This window comes from Rousettus aegyptiacus, unplaced genomic scaffold (assembly GCF_014176215.1).
Source record: "Rousettus aegyptiacus isolate mRouAeg1 unplaced genomic scaffold, mRouAeg1.p scaffold_m13_p_4, whole genome shotgun sequence".
In the NCBI taxonomy this organism is placed as follows: domain Eukaryota; kingdom Metazoa; phylum Chordata; class Mammalia; order Chiroptera; family Pteropodidae; genus Rousettus; species Rousettus aegyptiacus.
This window is the reverse complement of record NW_023416307.1, coordinates 125641162-125660595: the sequence shown is the minus strand read 5'-3', so window position 1 is coordinate 125660595 and position 19434 is coordinate 125641162. Positions and strand designations below refer to the sequence as shown.

Genomic DNA, 19434 nt, shown 5'->3' with positions numbered 1-19434 from the left:
TCTATGCCACCGTCCACCACCTAGAGATATGGATCTGGCTTCTGTCTTTCCAAAGCCCCAAGGAAATATCTGCAGGCTGAGTCAGCGAGGCTCTCGCTCAGCCCTCTCGGCTGCTGCACAGGCTTATCAGAGTCCAGTGTCCTTGTTCCCCGGTGAGTGAGTTCAGACCATCTCTTTCCAGAGATGATGTTCCCGAGCCTCTCTGGCGGCCGAAGCTTTGATAACCACCTGGCGTAGCGGCCTTCAACTCCCCTCCCCTGGAAGCATCGTGTTTCAGAGCGGCCTGCCCTGCCCGAGGGGAGCTGCACAGCCAGCCCGCTGGTCAGACAGATGAGTAAGGCAATTGCTGGAAAACTCACACCACTGTGGGCCGGGCGCATTTTCTCTCCCTCCTGACTCTGCTATTATCAGCTTTGGAGGACACCCCCACCCCCTTCAGTTGTGTTCATGTTTTCATTCCACAGCAAACAAATTCGAAAGCATCAAACCCTTTATGTAGTATTTGCTTTGGGCCAGTCACCATTTTTAATATGTAATTTTTCAGTATATACTTATATTCTATGCTCATACTATCTCAAGAGATAATTTAATTTCCTTCATTCCCGTTTTACAGATGATATAGCATTAAGGCTTAGGCTAGTTAAATAATTCGCCTTAGATTGTGCTGCTGGCAAGTGGCAAAACTGGAATACAAGCCGAGGCAACTTGATATTTCAGCCTGGACACTAACTCCTTCCTAAGCTTCCAGCTCTGCCATGAGCCGCAGGACCTTGGGGACCATCCAGCTCGAGGAATGAAGACTTAAGGCTTAAGTTCACGCACTGATAACAGAGAAGCTGTGGAACCTCCTCTTCTTATATCCTGGGCCCAGAGCTCTTTCCAAAGATGTTTTAAAGTTTTTTTATTCCGTTGGAAAGGTGGCCTTTGAGGGCAGGGAAGAAAGGAGACTGATACTTGGAAATCCCAGAATTGATAGTGGTGGCTAGATAGCTGGATTCTATCTATGCGGTTGAGGGGTCTTCTATCACTAGCACTGAGTACGGCATGTTGAATTTTCAAGTGTAAACTGGTTTGGTCCTCCCAAAGGTGATTGGGAAACAGAGACCAAGAACCCTATAAAAATGTTCCTACGCTTTGCCAAACAGTGCCACTTCTAGGAATCCCAAGGAAATATTTTGGAATGCAGGCAAAGTTTTTCATGTCATGACTTTTGCAACACCGCAGAACAAACAAAGCTTACAGTAAGAGGAACATGCACATAAACCCTGCTCAGCCCAGCGAAAGAAGACTATGCAGCGTCTAAAACTGATGTTTACAAAGAGAGTTTGAAGATATGAGAAAAATCCTGCTGGTATAAGGTTAAGCCAAAGGGCGTGGTGGGTGGGGCGAATGGGCACTGAGTGGAGAATGATAAATACTTTAGGATCTCGATTATGTGAAAAACAATTAACTGGGAGTGGGGTGGTGTTGGGGGAGACTGAAAGGAAAAACCTCATAAAGTCGACTGCCTTTCTCTGCAATTTTCTGTTTGTACAATTTTCTATAGATTTAGTTCTACTTCTATAGTTGGATAAAACAACCAACCAACCAGCCACAGCAATAAGTAGAAGTGAACATTCCTGGGATTGGTACTTCTAGACTGGGAGGGCGGGCAGGCCCGGCCTTCTCTGCACTCAGGGCCCAGGGGAGGGCCCGGCTCAGGGACTGTCAGGGGCACTGATGCTCTCAACTAACCTGGAAAATGCGAAAATGAAAATGCGCTGCCCTGTCCTGGTGGGTGGGGCCGCCCCAGCTCACCTGAGGGAGGAGTGTGGGGCTGGGGGTGGGGCTGGAGTGCCAATTTTCTAGCTAGGTCACTTCTCCACGTAGCCAGCTGAGCTGACTTTGCCCATCGCTCGTAGTTGGCCCCTGGAGGGAGGAGCAGGCCCACGGAGAGGGAGACCCAGCTGGCCAAGAGTTGATACTTCCCTTTATTCCCTCTGCAAAGCCAAACAAAGTCGGTGTTGTTATGCTTTGAGTGGTAGGAAAAAGCATAGCCTCTGGACTAGAGCAGTCTGAGTTCAGGTCCCATTTATGTCCATCAGGATGGCTGGGGGGTCAGGGAAACCTCCTGCATGGTCCAGGACTCCTGGCAGGATCCAGAGCACTGGGCTTTGGAGAGGCCACCAAATCCAGGCCACAACTCTCCTGGATGCCTATCTGCTGTGGATCTCAGGGTCCAGATGGATCTCAGGGTCTCAGGGCCACTGGCTTGGTCATGAGTGGACTGCGCCTGCACACAGGAGACTGTGCACCCCACCCCCCAAAGTGGGCTCCAGAGAGGCCTGGCCACATTAGCATAATGATAACCCCACTCCATTGAGCACTTGCCTTGCTGTGGTGGGCTCTGCAGTACTCAGAGGTCCACACAGATGTCAGTGGGATGAACAGTTGAAGCAGCCTGAGACCTGCCCCCCAACCCCACCCTTGTAGCCTTCCACCTGGGGCAGTCGACCAGAAACAGTGGGGCAATGCTCCTCCCCCCTACTCCTGGAGAAAGCCACAGGGTGCTGAGGAAGGCCCTAGAGGAGCCAGCAGGGTGACTACCTTCATGTGCCGGTGGTGACAGTGAAGCTCCCAGGTGGAAGCCTGAGCTCTCCGAGGCCCTTCTTCCTCTGTTCCCATGATTCCTGTGTTCTGCTCACTCCTGAGCGTCCTCCCCATCCGCCCACAGACTCATGGGCCAAGGCAGTGTCTCTGATGCTGGAGCGTGCAGATGCACACACGGGCCTCACGCTGGCTCCTGCTCGCCATGGCTGCCTTGCTCTTGGTTCTGGAGTCTGACTCACACCCCTGGAGCAGTTTTGGGTTTCCTCTGCTGGATCTCATCAGGACTCCTCTCTCTTTGTGGTGGCTGGACCGGCCTGCAAAGCTATGCTTGGCACGTGTATGGTCACAGGGGACAATTACGGAGTTACTTGGTGCTGGTTGTTTTAGTTTTCTGTTTTGTTTGTTTGTTACTGTTTCTTAATGCTTAGATCAGACAGAGATGTGGTTATGCAAAAAAAAAAAAAGAAGAAGAAGAAATTTTGGCTGCGAACAGCAAGAAAAAGTGCAATGTTTCGGATCTTCCCCAATTTTATAACAGTAGCTACTATTTACTGAGTACTTACTGTGTCCTCTGCCCCTTCCTCATCATATTTCCACGAATCCTCAGCACAACACTCTGAGGTTGGTATTTTTGAATCATTCATTCATTCCACAGCTCTCGGATGAGTTTTACAATACTCCACACAGTACCACCCCTGTTCTAAGTTGCAGTGACTGAGAATCGGAGAGGTTAAGTAGCTTGCCTAAGCACTCGAGGCAAGGAGTGAAAAGGGGTTAGGGAGGACTGACCAGTGGAAGTGGGTCCACATCTAGGGAGGGCACAGCACTCGTGCCAGGCAGCAGGCCCAGCATAACAAGTGGAGGGGACCATAATCAGCACGATCGCCACAGGCCAGGGCTCGGCTCGAATGCGGTGGAGAAGGGTGGGTGTTCTCCTGATCCCCGCCGGTTTTATTGAGATGTAGTTGAAATACAGCAGTGTATAAGTTTAAGGTGTACAGCATAAGCACTTGACTTACATATATTGCGAAATGATTGCCACAGTAAGTTTAGTTTATATATTCATCATCTATAAGTACACAGAAGAAAAAGAAAAAAATGTTTTTTTTCTTTGTGTGATGATAACTGTTAAGATTTACTCTTAACAGCTTTCAAATACGCCACCTAGCAATGTTGACCACATTCATTCTGTTGCATGTTTCATCCCTAGTACCTAGTTATCTTGTAGGTCAAAGTTTGTACCTTTTGACCATTTTTATCCAGTTCCCCCTTCCCCTACCCACTGTCTCTGGTAACCATACATCTGCTCCCTTCTTCTATGACTTTGCTTTTTTCCTTTTTTTTAAGATTCCACATATAAATGAGATCATATAGTATTTGCCTTTCTCTGTCTGACCTTTTTCACTCAGCATAATGCCCTCACGATCCATCTGTGTTGTTGCAAGCAGCAGGATTTCCGTCTTTTTTAGTGGCTGAATTCTGTGTGTCTGTGTGTCTGTGTGTGTGTGTGTGTGTGTGTGTGTGCGCGCGCGCGCGCGCCTGTGTGGTGAAGTTGAGCACCTTTTCATGCACCCGTTAGTCATTTGCATCTCTTCTTTAGAAAAATTTCTATTTGAGTCTTTTGGGTTATTTGGGGTGTGTATTTTTTGAGAGATTTAACTACTATAAGATGTTCCTGCTCAGAAGGAAAAGCAGTCTCAGGTCCCATGTGGAGAGTGGAAACTACTTGTATTGGATTTTTCACCTACCCACTCCCACATGGAATATGATACCTGGTACTCCTTTCTAGTGAAATGCCTGTACTCTTCCAGTTAAGAGGTAGCATGGGATAGTGGCTAAGAGGTCAGCCTCTAAGTCAGAGGGAGTTGGGTTCTAGTCCTGGCTCAGCCACTTCTCTGTCTATGACCTTAGGCATAGTTAGATCCTCTACATCTTATTTTTCTCAGCCGTTCAAAGGAGATGATGAGAATTTCTATTTCATGGCAATTGTCGTGAAGATCAAGTGAGACGCAACCTTTATACGTTCCGGTGCCCCTGTGGCTCAGACTTGGGGCAGTCAGATTCAAGGAAGCTCAGTCCAAGAGCCAACAGTTACTTAAAAAGTATTTCACTCTTCTTTGCATCTCTTGAAGAACACAGTAGATCCATTTTATTATGATTCTGAAAGCCACTCTCCTCTTTCCCTCAGTCCTCCTGTGACCGGCATCTGTTCGAAGAATCCTTATTTACCAAAGGGCTTTCTGTTCTCTCCTCAACTGATTAGGTGAATCACCTCAGTGAAGGGAGACTTTGAATGCTCCTGCCTTCATCATTTTTTTCTCTGTTAAAGAAATAGTGCCTATAAAGCACTTAGCGCAGAGCTCAATGTATTCTGTTATTAATGAGAAAAACTGTGAAAGCACAGAGTGATTGCTCAAAAATCGGAGCTCAAAAATATAATCATCTAGTACAAATAGCACTTTTTCTCCTAAAAATATTAAATAGCTGAAGATGGTTATTTAAATCCTGAAAGCCTTAATAAAAAAGCTTTCCCCTGATGTGTTAGTTCCATAGATCCGCTTCCTGAAACCTTGTCTGTGGATCAGTGAGGGAAATTACCTCGCTGGTCTGCTCTGGTGGCTTCTCCAGCCCCCGCCACCACGCCCCTGTTCCCTGAAACCGCAGTGAGCACCACTGACCCTCTAGGGACAGTTTTGAGAACCCTGAAGCTGGAAGGGATTTCATGGCCCTTTGGCTTCCGGAATGGAAGGAGGGGCTGTGACAGCCACTTGGGCTTGTCAGAGTTGGCTGGAGTCTTAACTGAGAAAAATTGTATGAGGACAGAGGTGAGATGGACAGGGCAGAATGCAAATTATTCATTCATTCATTCATTCATTCATTCATTCATTCACTGGCTCTGCATTGAGCACCTCCAGGTAACTGATTGCGGCAGATTGTGTTTTTCAAAGATAGCCGCACCTTTTCTTACAGTATGACTTTCACTTCTTCTGCTGAGTAGGGACCTATATTTATTCCCTTTGAATTTGGATGTGTGTGTGACTACCTTGATCAACAGAGTGTGGCAGAAGTAATGCTACATAGTTTTTGATTTTAGGTTATAAAATGGTATAGATTCCTCCTGTCTGTCTCTATCTCTTCTCTTCTGGGATGCTTGCCTTTGGCACCCGGCCACCATGTTGAGAGGAAGCCCAGGCCACATGGAGAGGCCCAGCCGGTCCCTCAGATAGTTCCAGACACTAGCTGAGGCCCCAGATGCTGTGGACAAGATGTCCCTCCTGTGCTAAATGCCTATCCTCTGGCTGGAAACCTTGGAGGTAATAAGTAACTGGTGTTGTTTTGAGTCACTGAGTTCTGGGATAGTTTGTTATGCAGCAATAGAGAGCTAATATATAGGCCCAGCGGGGCAGCTGGGTCCACAGAAAGCAAGAGCTTTCAGGGTATCTGGGGAGATCTCTAAGTAAACAGATAATGATTCTGTTGTTTGATAAGGTTTCAATAGAGAAGCACTGAGGAAGTGTGTCTAACTCCTCTGGGATAGTGGACGTGGGGCTCAGAAGTACTTTTTAGAAGAGGTAACATTTCAGCTTGGTCTGGAAGGGCAAGTAAGAATTAGCTAGAGGAGGATGGAAAATGGGGAAGAGTGTGGGCAGGGGGCACTCCAGGGAGAACCTGGACTGGTGTCCAAATCCCTGGGAAGTGGCTGTCAGGCAGCTCTGTTGCATTTCTTATTCGGCATGTGAACGGAGGGGCTCTTCAAGAACTAACCATCGTGAGGGGCCTCACAGCTGGCAGAGCTCCTCGTGTCTGTCCAAGGCAAGTGAAATTAAGACTGCAGCCCTGAAACCCTGTCCCCAGCCACCTCGGGGCCTGTGAAGCCGTGGCGCCCTAGACAGCAGTGGGGAGTTCTCCCGGAGTGCACCCTTCTTCTGGGGGCTGGGCCAGCCTCTGAAGGGACTGGAAGCCAGCAGAGAGAGGGAGAGCCAGCAGTGGGAAGTCTCAAAATGGTTCTTCCTCAGAGGGAAAAGGTGTTTTTAATACATGTCGCAGCAGCGTCATTGTGTGAAGGCTGAGGCTGATTGGCTGGGGCAGTAAGACCAGGATCTGACTCCCTTCAGATGTTCTCCTTGTGTCCTGGCCACACTGTATGAACTACCCTTCTCTGAACATAGCTTCTCCCAGGTTCTTTGGTCTTGGCCTGGGCTCTTCCTTATTCCAGGAATGCCCTTCTGGCCATTTTCACCTAATCCCTGGCCTCAGGTGTCCCCTCCTCCAGAAAGACCTCAGAGGTACCCAGGGTTTCTCAGGACTCCACAGGTCCCTCTGTCACAGCCATGAGGTATGGCGATGCTCTGACTTCTTTACCTGTATGTCTCCTTGGCTAGGCTTGCAATAGTGGGGATGGGCTTGTTGTTTCTTTGCATGTCTGTATCTGGTAGTTTGGGTCTGTGCATCGTATAGGTATGCATGCTTGTGTGTGTCTGTGACTGGGTGTCCATGTGGATCTCATCCTGGATGTGTCCAGATGTGTCTTTTCTGATCGTGCATGTGTTTTATGTCTGTGTGGGGATGCTCCCTCCGGGCCAAGAGCAGCGGTTATAGCTGATCACCACTCTGTCAGGAACCAGCCAACTACATTTTCATGGAGTCCCTTGCCTGCCAGACTCGCAGAACAGCCAGCCCAGCCCAGTAAGACACTCTGTGCTCTCCCTTCCAAGTTCCCATTTGTGGCACACACACAGCCCACGACCCTGCCTGCCCTCTGGCCCCCTTGCCTGGGTGGTGTGCATGTGGATGTGGCCAGCATCTCCTTGCTCTCCTTGTGCTCAGTAAGGAATGGATTATAATTCCTGGGCAGGCTGCATCTGCAACCAACTTGAAGGAAATAATTGCTGAGCGAGTTAAAAGAAAAAAAAATGGAACTTCAATCCAGCCAGCCATCCGTGTCATTAAATTAGGCTAATCTAAATCCTCAGAGCCTAATTTAGCAGCCTCTGAGGCCCACTGAAGTCTTACCCTACATGGCTCTCTGGAGCTCCCATTGCAAAGTCCCTGGAAGAGGTGAACTTAAGAGGACATCGTGGGCAGTGACCTCACAGCCTGAGGACACACAGAGCCTGTGATGGCTACCAGCTGTTCCTCGGGGACCTGACTCTGAGCTGAGTCTGGCAGGCCTGGTTCTTGTGCTGCCCCTGCCCCTTTCTAAGTCACCCAGCTGCCCCAGGCCTCATCTGCTCTCACCTGGCTCGTAGGGCCTATTAGACACATGATGAGGGGAGCAGGGGTGAAGGTGAGGCTGCAGTTCCTCCAAAGTTGCCCTAGAGTTGCTCCTCCAAGCCGTGTTTGTTGACGCCAACCAATGAGTGAAGAGAAGAAACAATGAGATGAATCTGTGCCATAAGTCCAACTTCGTAAAGGGTTGTCATGAATCATTAATTCCTTTACCCATTCAGACATTTAGTGACTCTTTAAGTCAACCATTCCCACCTCCTTTTCATTCTTAGATCCCTCACTCCTTCATTCTCTCTCTGATTTACTCATTTACTCACTATCCCATCCATTCCGTCCTCCCTACCTCCCTCCCTTTCTCTGTTCCTTCAGTTCCATGCTTTGGAAAATCGCCTGTTAGATGCTCATCCCAGTGGCTGCCCAGAAATGAATAGAACTTGGGGCCTGCTTCTCTAAGGATTAGTGCATAGGCTGGGCTCCTGAACCTCTTCCTCCCTCCTCGCCTCTGGCTCCTCACTGCCCCCTTACTGGAGCACTTTCCTCTCTGCTTCCCTCCCTTAAAGGACATGGGAGCTGCTGGTAGGTTGGTGGGTGTGTCTTTGCCAAGGGCACTCAGGAGGAAAGGTGCTGAACTGACCTGATAAATGAACCAACAAGGATGTGTGGCCTGGCCCCCCTCCCCCTTTGATCAACAGCCTCTGAACCCCTGATGACATCCCATGGCATATTCCTCTATTAATCAGAAAAGCCTTGACAGATGTAAGCAATTTGTCTTTGGAGAGGACTGGAGGGGGACGAGGGGAGGGAGCCCGCTCCAGCCCCATCAGTGTGGAGAAGATGCGAGGGTATGTCTTGAAATAGGGGCTGAATTCATGCATACTAAGAAGGCAGGAGAACCCAGAGCCAGGCAGATCAGAAAGAGAAGTGTTTTCATTTCAAAGCATATTTCTTTCTTGATTGAATAGGGCCCCCCCACTACCACCACCCAACCAGGGTTGCTGGAATGAGGCTGGGATCCCAGGGTTAATCCCACCCAGACCCCTTCAGGGCTCAGATGCTTGAAGCAACAGGGGCTCGGAGGGTGGGGTTCAGGTATGGATTCTCTGACAAAAGAGCAGTCAGTGTTCTCAGTGCCCTGAAGCTGCTTCAGTTCTTGCCTGTGTTAATGGTGAAGCTCAGCTTAAAAACCGCAGAAAATACTGAATGAATCTTACTCTTCAATACCCCCGCCTGGACCACCAGGCAGATAAATAACCCAGGAAGTGTGTGAGCAAGGGAGAGAGTGTACCAGATACAGTGAGGTCACAGAGAGGGAGTCACCAGCTCAACGAAAGGCGACGCTTCCCAGAAGAGGAGACATAAGCTGGATCTTTGAGGATGCAGAGACATGCTTACGCTTACGTGGGAGAGGCCCTCCCTTCTTTGTCGGCTCAGAGGACTGCTCCTCCATCAAGACCCAGCTTGGGCGTCCTCCTCTGTCAGCCTCTTTTCCTCACGCATTTCTGAGGTCAGAAACTGTATGATTCATCTCTGCGTCTCTGCCCAGCCCAGGGCCTGGCATAGAGTAACAACCAGTGCTCCCTGAAGTGAGTGGAACGGCTGCAGACAGGGGGAACAGCGTGTGCAGAGGCACGAAGGCAGGCACGAATCAGCGTGGGGGCATACGGAGAACTGCGGCCCGTGTTTGTATGCGTGGAGCTATGTCTAAACAATGTCCGCATCAATCGGAAAACTAAAAACTGAATGGCATTTCTCTGTTTTCACTTGACTATCTGGCGCCATATAAAGGCAGCCTAAAGATTTGACTGCCACAGAGAAGTATATGCGATCTTATTTTCATTGTGGTTTTTTTTTTTTTTTAAAGAGTGTTCCATGAATCTGTTTAGATGCTTCAAACATAGATTTTAAAACTTGCCCTTGCAAATTTCAGGGACAAGAGCCACGGCCAGTGTTTTGATCATTTGCCTCCTCTGCCTTCCAATAAACACCTAACATACTTTGCCAAGCTTTCTGTGGTCAGGATTTACAGATCTGTGACTCACCCAAGTGAGCCAGGGAACATGAAAAGATGTCGCTGGGGAGAAATATGCAGGGAAGGATGGGAGAGGTCAGCACCTCCACCAAGCAGGACAGACTCCCACAGCTTTTCCTAATAAACAAGTTTCCAGGCCCTTTGAATTCTTCCGGAGAGGAGAGGAACGTTAGCATCCACGGGGAGAGGAGGGACAGCATGGACAGAGCCCACGTGGGTCTGGGGCCTCAGGGCGGTAAATGCTAGAGCAGGAAAAAGAGAACTGGGAGGCAGGCTGGTGCTGGGATGGCGGCTGTGACAACCATCATTGAGCACCTGCTGTTTGCATCCCGTAAAGGAGGGGACTTGCCTCGTCTAAGGTCATATGGCCAGTAAGTGGGGAGCTGAGATCAAAGCTGGCTTTGTTGGTTCCTGAGCGTCTCTTGTTCAGGATTTTGCTGTGATTTGGGCAGTGTGGGGTCTTTCAATAGGGCTGCGACCTGAGGCCGGGCTTGAGCTGCCTCCTATGCAGGTTGCTGCTCCTTGAACCTACCCAAGGATACTCAGTGATACCAAAGCCCTCAAACTAGTTCCATAGGAGTTTGGGAGAAGAGGAGTTTAAATAGGATTTATTCCCTCCAGGCTTAGATTGTGCTCTGAATATCTGCAACCCCCAGGAAAAACCTTCTGCCAACCAGAACTGTGCCTGCATAAGTTCCATTTCCCACACCCACATATGTCTACCACCTTCCTGATCCCTCTGTGAGGCCAGTTCAATGGCCACCCTCACCATGCAGCCCTCCTTGGTTGTTCTGGCTTTCATTTATTTCCTAGTCTTTTGAGAGCCTCCTATTGATAATGAAAAGCTGTTCTGCGTGTCGAGTGCTTTCCATGTGCGTGCTCTGCGCTCAGCATTTTATATACATTATCTGGACGAATTCTCCCAGCTCGGCTCAGAGGTGGGTCCTATTGTTTGCATTTCTCAGATGAGGCAGTGGAAATCCAGGGAGGTTAAGGAACTTGCCAGAGGCCACACAACTGGAAGATGACAGAGCAGGGATTTAAACCCCTTATCTATATGGCTGGAGGGCCGGTGTTCCCAATAGCTGTGCTCTTCTGCCTGCAGGCTGCCTCCCAAAGGTCAGCATTCTTTCTCCTTTCCTGCCTCTGTCTCTGTTCCACACAGCTAATCATGACTCCCCAGGTGTGAGGGGACTGGCCTCTTTATTGTCTAGTGCCATTTAAGCCGGTTTTTGTTTGTTTGTTTGTTTGTTTTTGCTGTGTGTTTAAGCCATTTTAGTATGGTCAGACCTTAGTATAGGATTCTGGAAGGTCACTCCATGCACGAGTGAGCCTGTGGCTATATCCATCTGTATACATGCATGAGAACACATATGAATGTGCTTGTGTGTGTAAGTGTGTATGTGCATGTACGTGTGTTGGTGGGGAGAGGGGAGAGACAACAGAGAGATGAGTCGGAAGGAACTTAGGGGATGGGCAGAAGAGGTCTCTGGGAGATGCTATGTGCTACGTATTACATGTATGAATGTATGTAATTCTCAGACCCTTGCGAGGAATACATTGTGAATGAGAAAACTGGCCCAGAGAGGTGAAGAGGCTTGTCAAGGCCACACAGCAGATTGATGAATATGGAAACATGAATCGGGATGGAGATAGGCCTGCCTTCATACGACCGGAGCTGAGAGCCCTCCTGGGCAGGGCAAGGTCAACCTGAACCCAGGGGATGAGTTTTAGAGGACTATAGAGAGGCCTTCTGTATTCAGAACCCAGAGACCAAGCCTAGGCTTAAGGGCATTAGTGAAACTGCAGGATGGACCTGGAGGCTGCCAGGTGTAAGCTGGTAGGGTGCCTCTGATCAAGGAGGGCCCTTGTTTTCCCCAAAGCTGCCATGAGGGATATGTTAGCAATGTTGACAGAACTCTGGAGACCTTTGGATTGAACCTTGGAGGTCAAGTAGAGAGTCACCAAGGAGACTCCTGGGCAAGTGAATGTTCTCCCTATGCTCATCCTGTTGCTGAGTAAACTGTCCCTGTCCACTCCCCAGTCTGATTCTTACCCACCCATCATGGCTGAATTCCAGGCCCACCTCCTCCAGGAAACCTTTCTAGTCCAGCCATGTTAATCATTCCCTCAGGGTTTCCAGACAGGGCCTGTGTGCAGGATGATGTGACCCAACCTGCTGCACTTGGTGAAAACATCACGGCCTGGAGGCCCTGCAAAAAATGGAGACTGGGTGAAATGGAGAGGGAGGGAAAGTAAAGAGCTGTTGTCGTCTGATGAACAAGCCCCTCAGGAGGGAGCTATGGAAGGCTTTTCATTTGAAAATAGATCTAGTCAAAGAGCTGCAACTTAGTAGGTCCTTGAAGAGTGTGTGGATGCGGTTCTAACCAGGATGCTATTTTTAAAGTGCCTCTTGACACATATTCTAAAATGCGTCCACTGGCTTGGTTACTCTGAAATCCCACCTACCCTCTGAGGCAAAGCCATGAGGTTGTACTTCAGGGGTGGAGAGAGCAGGTGTAGCGGAGAAGATGGAGATTCCTAGGCAAGGGAAGGAGGAAGTGCCTAGAGGAGTCCATCAGGCTGCAGGGCGAGGACGGCCTCTTCCAGTGTTAGAAGGGGGAAGGAGAAAGGAAGAAGGCAAAGGAAGTGGTCGGACTATGTCATCCAACTTCACCCACAAGCCCTCCCCGCCATGAAAGCTGAGAGAAATGTAGTATAAGAAGGTACAGATAAATTTGAGGGTATTTCTGATTCCAGGGCTTATTTATAGCTTCCGTGGAGGTAGACTGAGAAAATTTTGATTCCTCTGAGAGAAACACTGCATCCAACATGGTGCCACTGCCCAGAAGACAGTCAGCGGGAGCTGGACAGGCGACCACACAAACAGTGGGTGGTCTTCTCTGGCTCCTCTAGAAGAATCTGGAGTTATCCATGAGCTCCGACTGATGGGTGTGGGAAGCAGAGAAGGGAGCAGCAAAGGGGGTGAGGGTCACGGTGACCCCAGAGGGGAGACCAGGCTGGGGGAGGCTGAGCAGGGCCAAGCAGTGCCTGCGGCAGTGACACAGGGCTTGCGGCATCCCTGAGGGTGGCACCAGGGGCTGAGATTGGGGAGCTCAGTGGGCAGTGATTACAGTGAAAGGAAGACCATGAGTTCTCAGCCCGGAGCTCCATCAGAGGAGGTCCAGAGTGGGTCAGGAGAACAACTCCAGGACTTATCTCTCACTTCCTGAGACCCCTCCCTCCACCAAAAGAAGACATATAAACTCCCCCGAACTCTTAGAAGCTAATTTGGGAAGATGAAGGGTAAAAGGGAGAAAGACTGGCTACCTGAAAGAGATTGGCATTCCTTTCATTGTTAAATTCAGTGCCCCCCACCCCACTTCCCTCCACTATCCCTCTAAAGCAGATCTATTCTAGAAAATAAAAGAAAGTCTCACTTTGGGCAGAGTTCAGTGTGTAACATGTTAAATTCTAGACTGTGAAACAAGGTTGATCTCAGGTTTGGCCGTAAATTTCTGCTGAGGGCATGGTATTCACATGTGAAGTTGTTCTTTACTCGCTCTCTTAGAGAATTTACCATTTATCGTTTATCATTTTAAATACCCAGAAACAGAGGCCTTTGAAGACAGTTATAGCCCACTTCCTCATTGGGAGAATTCTCGCTGTGCTCCCGTACCCCGCCGTCCCAATTTCTGTGTCCTCGCTGGTGTGCTTCCCGTCTCCTGTGGGAGAGAGAGGGGAGACGCCAGGGATGGACTGTACAGCCAGCCCAGCGTAGTCGGTGTCCCGTAGGGAGGGTGCATGGCCACTTTAGTACTGACTGCTGCAGGAGTAGCCAGATAGAGCTTCGTAGATAGCCTGACATGACATTTGCTATCTTAGCTTTTGGCCGTAACAACTTAACTGAGGGGGACTTAGAAAATATAGATACTTACCAGGAGGACTGAAGAAAGGCACGTCCGAAGTCAGCTTAGTGGCTCAGGGATGTCATCAGGGAGCAAGGCTCTTTCTAGCTCTCTGTTTTCCTATCCTCAGCATGTCGGCACTTTTGTCTGCATGTTATCTCACAGTCACGATATAGCTGCCATAACTTCAGACATCACTGTCTCACACAACTGTATTCAAGTCTAGCTCACATGCCTCTCTTTTCTGGTAGGAAAACTTCTCCCAGAAATTTGACCAGGGAGGGCTCATGTGCCCAGTCCCCAAACCAGGATCTTTACCCACTTTTCCTAAGATTGAGGCATCTATTATCAGATACTTGGGCCTTTATTAGCAGAGGGGAAAGTTGGGATGACTTTGGGCCAGGAAACCAACAGTATTTGCCGAGGGTTCAAGTGACATCAGGCAAGGAGAGAAAGCCAGGGCAAGAAGCCTTGTGTAACAAAAACTAAGAGGAGACCACAAAGAGGATTAAAGTGAGTCGATGCTGAACCTCAGTGGAGATGATGATAACGGTGGTGATGGTGATGATGATGGTGTCCATGAAGCTGCAAGTTATGGAGCGCTTACTCCATTGATCCTTACTAAGTGGTGCATACTTAATCCTCACAACAATACTATTATTGTACTTAGAAGAGAACTGAGGCTTATTCCCAGGTGCTGGTAGGCGGTGGCGCCGAGGTCACTATTTACCACCCTGGCTGCTGCTGTGCATTGTTGGGAGCATTTCACAATAGCTGCTATGCGTAGATTCCTTCTTCTCTCTTCCATCACACAGTCAGCCAATTTTTAGCAATGTCTCCTCTGTTAGACTCATCAAACATCTCCCATTCTAAGATCCAGTAGAGAACAAGACAGTCAAGGTCCCTGCTGTCATGAAGCTGCGTTCTCGTGGGAAGTATACAAGATCATCCAGAAAGCAGTCAATCAATAGGAAAGGTATTATGGTAAGGGTCAGTAGGGTGTCGTGGCAAGTTGGTGTCTCCAGGAGTGCCTGAGGAGAGAGCCTCAGATACGTGAGATGGTCGGGGAAGGGCTTTCTGAGGATATGGCATTTGGACTGAAACTTCAATGGTGAGGTGGCATGTCTGTGTGACAATCTATAGGAAGAGAATTCCAGGCAAAGGAACAGCAAGGATGCAGACTTGGGGTGTCATAGGCAACACTTGAAAAACAAAAGAAAACCACTCTGGCTGGAGCCCGGCAGGGCTGGGACTGGAGTGTCTTGGAGAAGAGTCTGGATATTTTTCCAAGTGATATGAGATGCAGTAGAGCATCTTCAGCAGGGGAATGCATGATCTGATTTATGCTTTTAGACAGGTACCCCGGTGCACAGAACACCCCCTTGTCTGTGGCGCACAGTGACCCTCCCTGCACCGTGGGTGCCCGTCATATCTCCCCAGGAGGACTGCATGTTCTTGCAGGTGAGAACTGAACTCATCTCCTCTTGCACCTGCCCAGAGCTATCAGCAGTGAACTGGTGATGGAGATGCCAAATGTCATGAATTAATATTGAAAGTTCCTGTTTTTACCTGAAGGGACCTGAGAAGCAACTGTCCCAGGTGGGAAGTGGAGCATGAAGGCATCTGCTGCTGAAGCGCTGGGCTCCACCATTCCACAGAGCAAAGCAGGCTCAGAAGAGAACATCTTTGTGTCCTGGGAGACGATTCTCCAGGTTGGTGGGGGTTCCTCTCAATCCAGCCTCTGGTACAAGTTTGGGAGCAGCCCTGGGTCTCATTAGGAGGAAGCTGTCAGATGATCTCAGCGTCGGGCAAATCGTTCCTCCAGTGAGATCTGATAGGTAGCAGACGTGTGTGCTGGGGGTGACCTGGTGAGCAGCTACCCCTCCGCCCCCGCCCGCCAGTCAAGGGGCTTCCCCCGCCCACTCAAGGTGCTCTCAGAACTCTGCTCTGAATACACGAAACATGAGGCCGTCCCCCTTAATCAGAGCTGACTTATGGGAAAATTAAACACAGAAGGCTATGCCAGATCCAGGAAGGTTCCTTCCCTGCTTTCCTGGAGGCCCAGTCTGGCTCCGAGCACCTTCAGGGAGAAAGACTGACCCTGCTGTCAGCCAGAGAGCTGTGACCCCAAGGTGGCAGTTGCATCCAGATGATATGTTCATATCGACTAGAACAGGGGGATAATAACAAAAGAAGAATAAAAGGGCGAAATCTTTTTGTTTGGAATGTTCTGTCTACTCTCCTAGTGCTCATGGTTGGATAGCATTGATTTTTCAAAAGTACTGAGTTGAAATTTCATTAAGTTTTTCCAGGTGCATCAGTTACAAATTATCTAACTCCTTCTGGAGCCATTAGAAGGAATGCGGGTCCTGCTGAAGGTGGTTTACAGTGGAGGGCCAAGGGGGGCCAGTTCAGAGGGACTGCCAGGAGGCAGGGCACAAAAAACATGGGAGAAACGTTCAGGAGGTTGAACCCTGTGGAGAAGGGAGACTGAGCTGGGCTGTAGCTCAACCCCACTGTCACCATATAGATTGAAGGACAGACCAGGAGTCTCCTCTCTCAAAACATACTGAACTTGCATGTGGGGCAGCAGGGTGATACAGAGCCAGGGACTTCTTCATATACCCGAATTTGCCCCAAAGCCCTTTGAAGGCTGCTGTGGGCTCCCTCTCCACTCAAAAGACCCTTTCTCATGAGGATTTAAAGCATATGCTTGGCCAAGGCTGTCAAAATGCATCATAGAGATGGTCCCAAACCAACCACTGAGTAGCCCCTCCCCCGCCCTGATCAAAGCAGGGGAGGCAGACATTCTGCTGCCAGGGGATGCTGGAGCGGAGCCCAGGAGGGCCAGCTGGGGCTGTAAGCTGCCAGCCCCACTGGCCATGGGGTGCTGTCCATGAGCTGCTGACCAGTTAGGCCCCTGGATGGGCCCCGTGCCCAAGGTATCATAGATGGGTCAGAGACTCCTCTTGTCCAAAGCCAGATCACAGCAGCTTGGGCCAGGCCAGGGAATCAGAGTCTGGTGCTCTGACTGGCAGGACTAGCCATAGACAAGGGGAAAAGCCTGCCAGGCTGGGTGAGAAGCTGGGAAGCATGGATGGTGCTTATGCCCTAGAGGTGGGTGGAGGGCCAGGGGAGACCGTGGAAACCAAACTCCAGATTTGATGCTAACTGGTTACGACGGCTACCTTGCTTCGGCACCAGCCGTACACCTGGCGCTGTGCTGGAGCTATGCCTAACCTTGAGCGAGCCTCCTACCAGGCCTTGGGGTGTGCTAGTGTTACTTCGGTGTGACAAATTACCCAATGGGTCTCAGAGAGACTGAGTGCTGTGCCCAATTTGTGGCACAGTCGGGACTTGAACCCATGGCTATGTGAGCCCAGAGTTGGAACCCCTAATCCTGGGTGTACTGCTGCTCAGCGGTCAGACCAGATGTGTCCTCACAGAGCAGAGGTGGGTATAGGACTCTCCGACGGGAGGCTGGCCCACCATCTGCACATCCAGAGGAGTAGAGCTAATGGTGGGGTCTCCTACTGGCGACACCCAGGCCAGGCCTGCCTGGGGACCACCAGGAGGTTTGGCAGGGCCAGGAAAGAGCAACCCACATTCCCCATCTCATAGCTCTTTTCAACACCTTTGAATCTGGGATGCGGCCTTCTCTGGAAACATGAGAAAAAAGGACTCACGGAAGTGAGCAGTAACTGGCTCGTGATCATTACAATGAAGAGGTTAGTTTCAGAGGAAAACTTCTAATCTGGGAGCTGTTTGATCTGGGATGCTAATGGCCTTGCCTTGGAAAGTCTTCATCTGAAGAAGAGGCTGCCATGTAGGAGAGAGGCACAGTTGTCCAGCTCCGTGGACTCCACATTTTTGGTTTCCTGGTGGGAGCCTCTGGCTCAGACAACCCAGATGTGTCAGGCCATCCAAGACCCACGCATGGGTGCACAGCTTAAATCTAGGACATCAGGTCACTCTGGCTGCCTTACCACCTTATCTGGGCTGCAATGAGGGCCTAGCTCAGGAGCACATACTGCATCTCTCATATACCTTAGCCCCATAGCTGAGCTCCACCTTGGCTTCCCCAGCAGCCCCGGCTCTGTGCTTGAGGACCCACGGCAGATGCCCAGCAGGAGCTCTGTAGTGCTGCCTGCCTAGCCTTCTGCCCCAGCTCTAGTGCTTAACACGTCAGACTTTTCAGGCTCTGCTCAAGCCTCCAGCACTGGACTTGCTAAGTGTTTCCTTTTAACCCCAAGCCAGACATTGCCCTCAGAACCAGATGTTCCTGCATAAAAACTCCATCACTTACCAGCTGTGTTACCTGGGCAAGTGACTTGATCTGTGGTAGTGCTTTTCAAGCTATTGCCTCTCACCTCTAAACCTGACTTTCTGTGCTATTCTATGGTGCTCTGGGACTCCACAAATCAGGTTTACGCCTGGCCAGTGGCACCCCTCTAAGCTCTGCAAAGAGGGGAAACCAAGAGGGAGCCTGCAAGGCAGAAGGAGGGAAAAGGACTTGCTCCTTCACATCCGCTCCCCGTTTCCATCAGCACTGGGCCTGCACTAGAATAGCAGCTGCGAGTTCCAGTTGTCCATTCCCTCCTCACTCCCAGAGCCAGCCCCATCACGTTCTCTCAGTGGTCTGGGTCCCACCCCGCCTTGCAGACCCCTTCTCAAAGTGTCTAGGTCTTTATAACCCCAAAGTCTCACCTTTGTTCCCCCAATACTAGGGGTTATTACTGCCGTTAAACATCTTTTCATGTGCTTTTTTGCCATCCTTATGTTTTCTTGGAAGTGTCTGTTGAAATCACCTGCCCATTTTAAAAAATGGATTGTTTTTTTATTGCCCAGTTATAGGAGTTCTTTACATATCCCTGCTGCTACTACTCTGTGATATCTGAGCATTCCCTTTGGCCTTTTCAGTTCTGCAATTCCGGGTTAACAATGCTTATATAAAACTGGCTCTGTCAAAACACGCTTTCCTTCTTCTGATTTGTACCTCAGTCTTCATTCATACTGTAGGGACAATGACTCACACAGGTGGTCATGAGGACAGAGCGAGGAGATGCCTGTGACAGATGTCGTGGCCGGAGGCCCTGGCACCCAGGGAAAACTTGGTTGGGGTGGCCAAAGACTCAGCACTTTCAACAGGGCCCCAGCTATGAGGCCCCAGTGCACAGTTAAGAAGCAAAAAAGATTTTGGTTTTATATCCACTTAGGAGTGAAATCATATGTATTTTTTACTTTTTCCATTTGAGTTATTTCACTTAGCATGATATTCTCAAGATCCATTCATGTTGTCAAAAATGGCAGTATTTCATCTTTTCTTATGGCTGAGTAATATTCTATTATATGTGTGTACCGCATCTTCTTTATCCAATCTTCTGTCGAAGGACACTTTGGTTGTCTCCAAGTCTTGGCCACCATGAATAATGCTACAGTGAACATAGGGTACATATATCTTAACAAATAAGTATTCTCAAAATTTTCAGATAGTCTACGCCCATGCCACCCTGAACAAGCCCGATCTTGTCCGATCTCGGAAGCTAAGCAGGGTCGAGCCTGGTTAGTACTTGGATGGGAGACCACCTAGGAAGATCAGGTGCTGTAGGCATAAAAAATAAAAAATAAGGGATTGTAAGCTGACAAAGTCCTTGCACTCTGTGAGGTCAACCAAGGGTT

At 49.5% G+C, this 19434-nt stretch overlaps 1 pseudogene; it reads left to right on the top strand.

The window, feature by feature from the left end:
- The first annotated feature begins 19247 nt into the window (after window positions 1-19247).
- LOC118602289 lies at window positions 19248-19366 on the top strand (annotated as a pseudogene).
- Window positions 19367-19434: the final 68 nt, after the last annotated feature.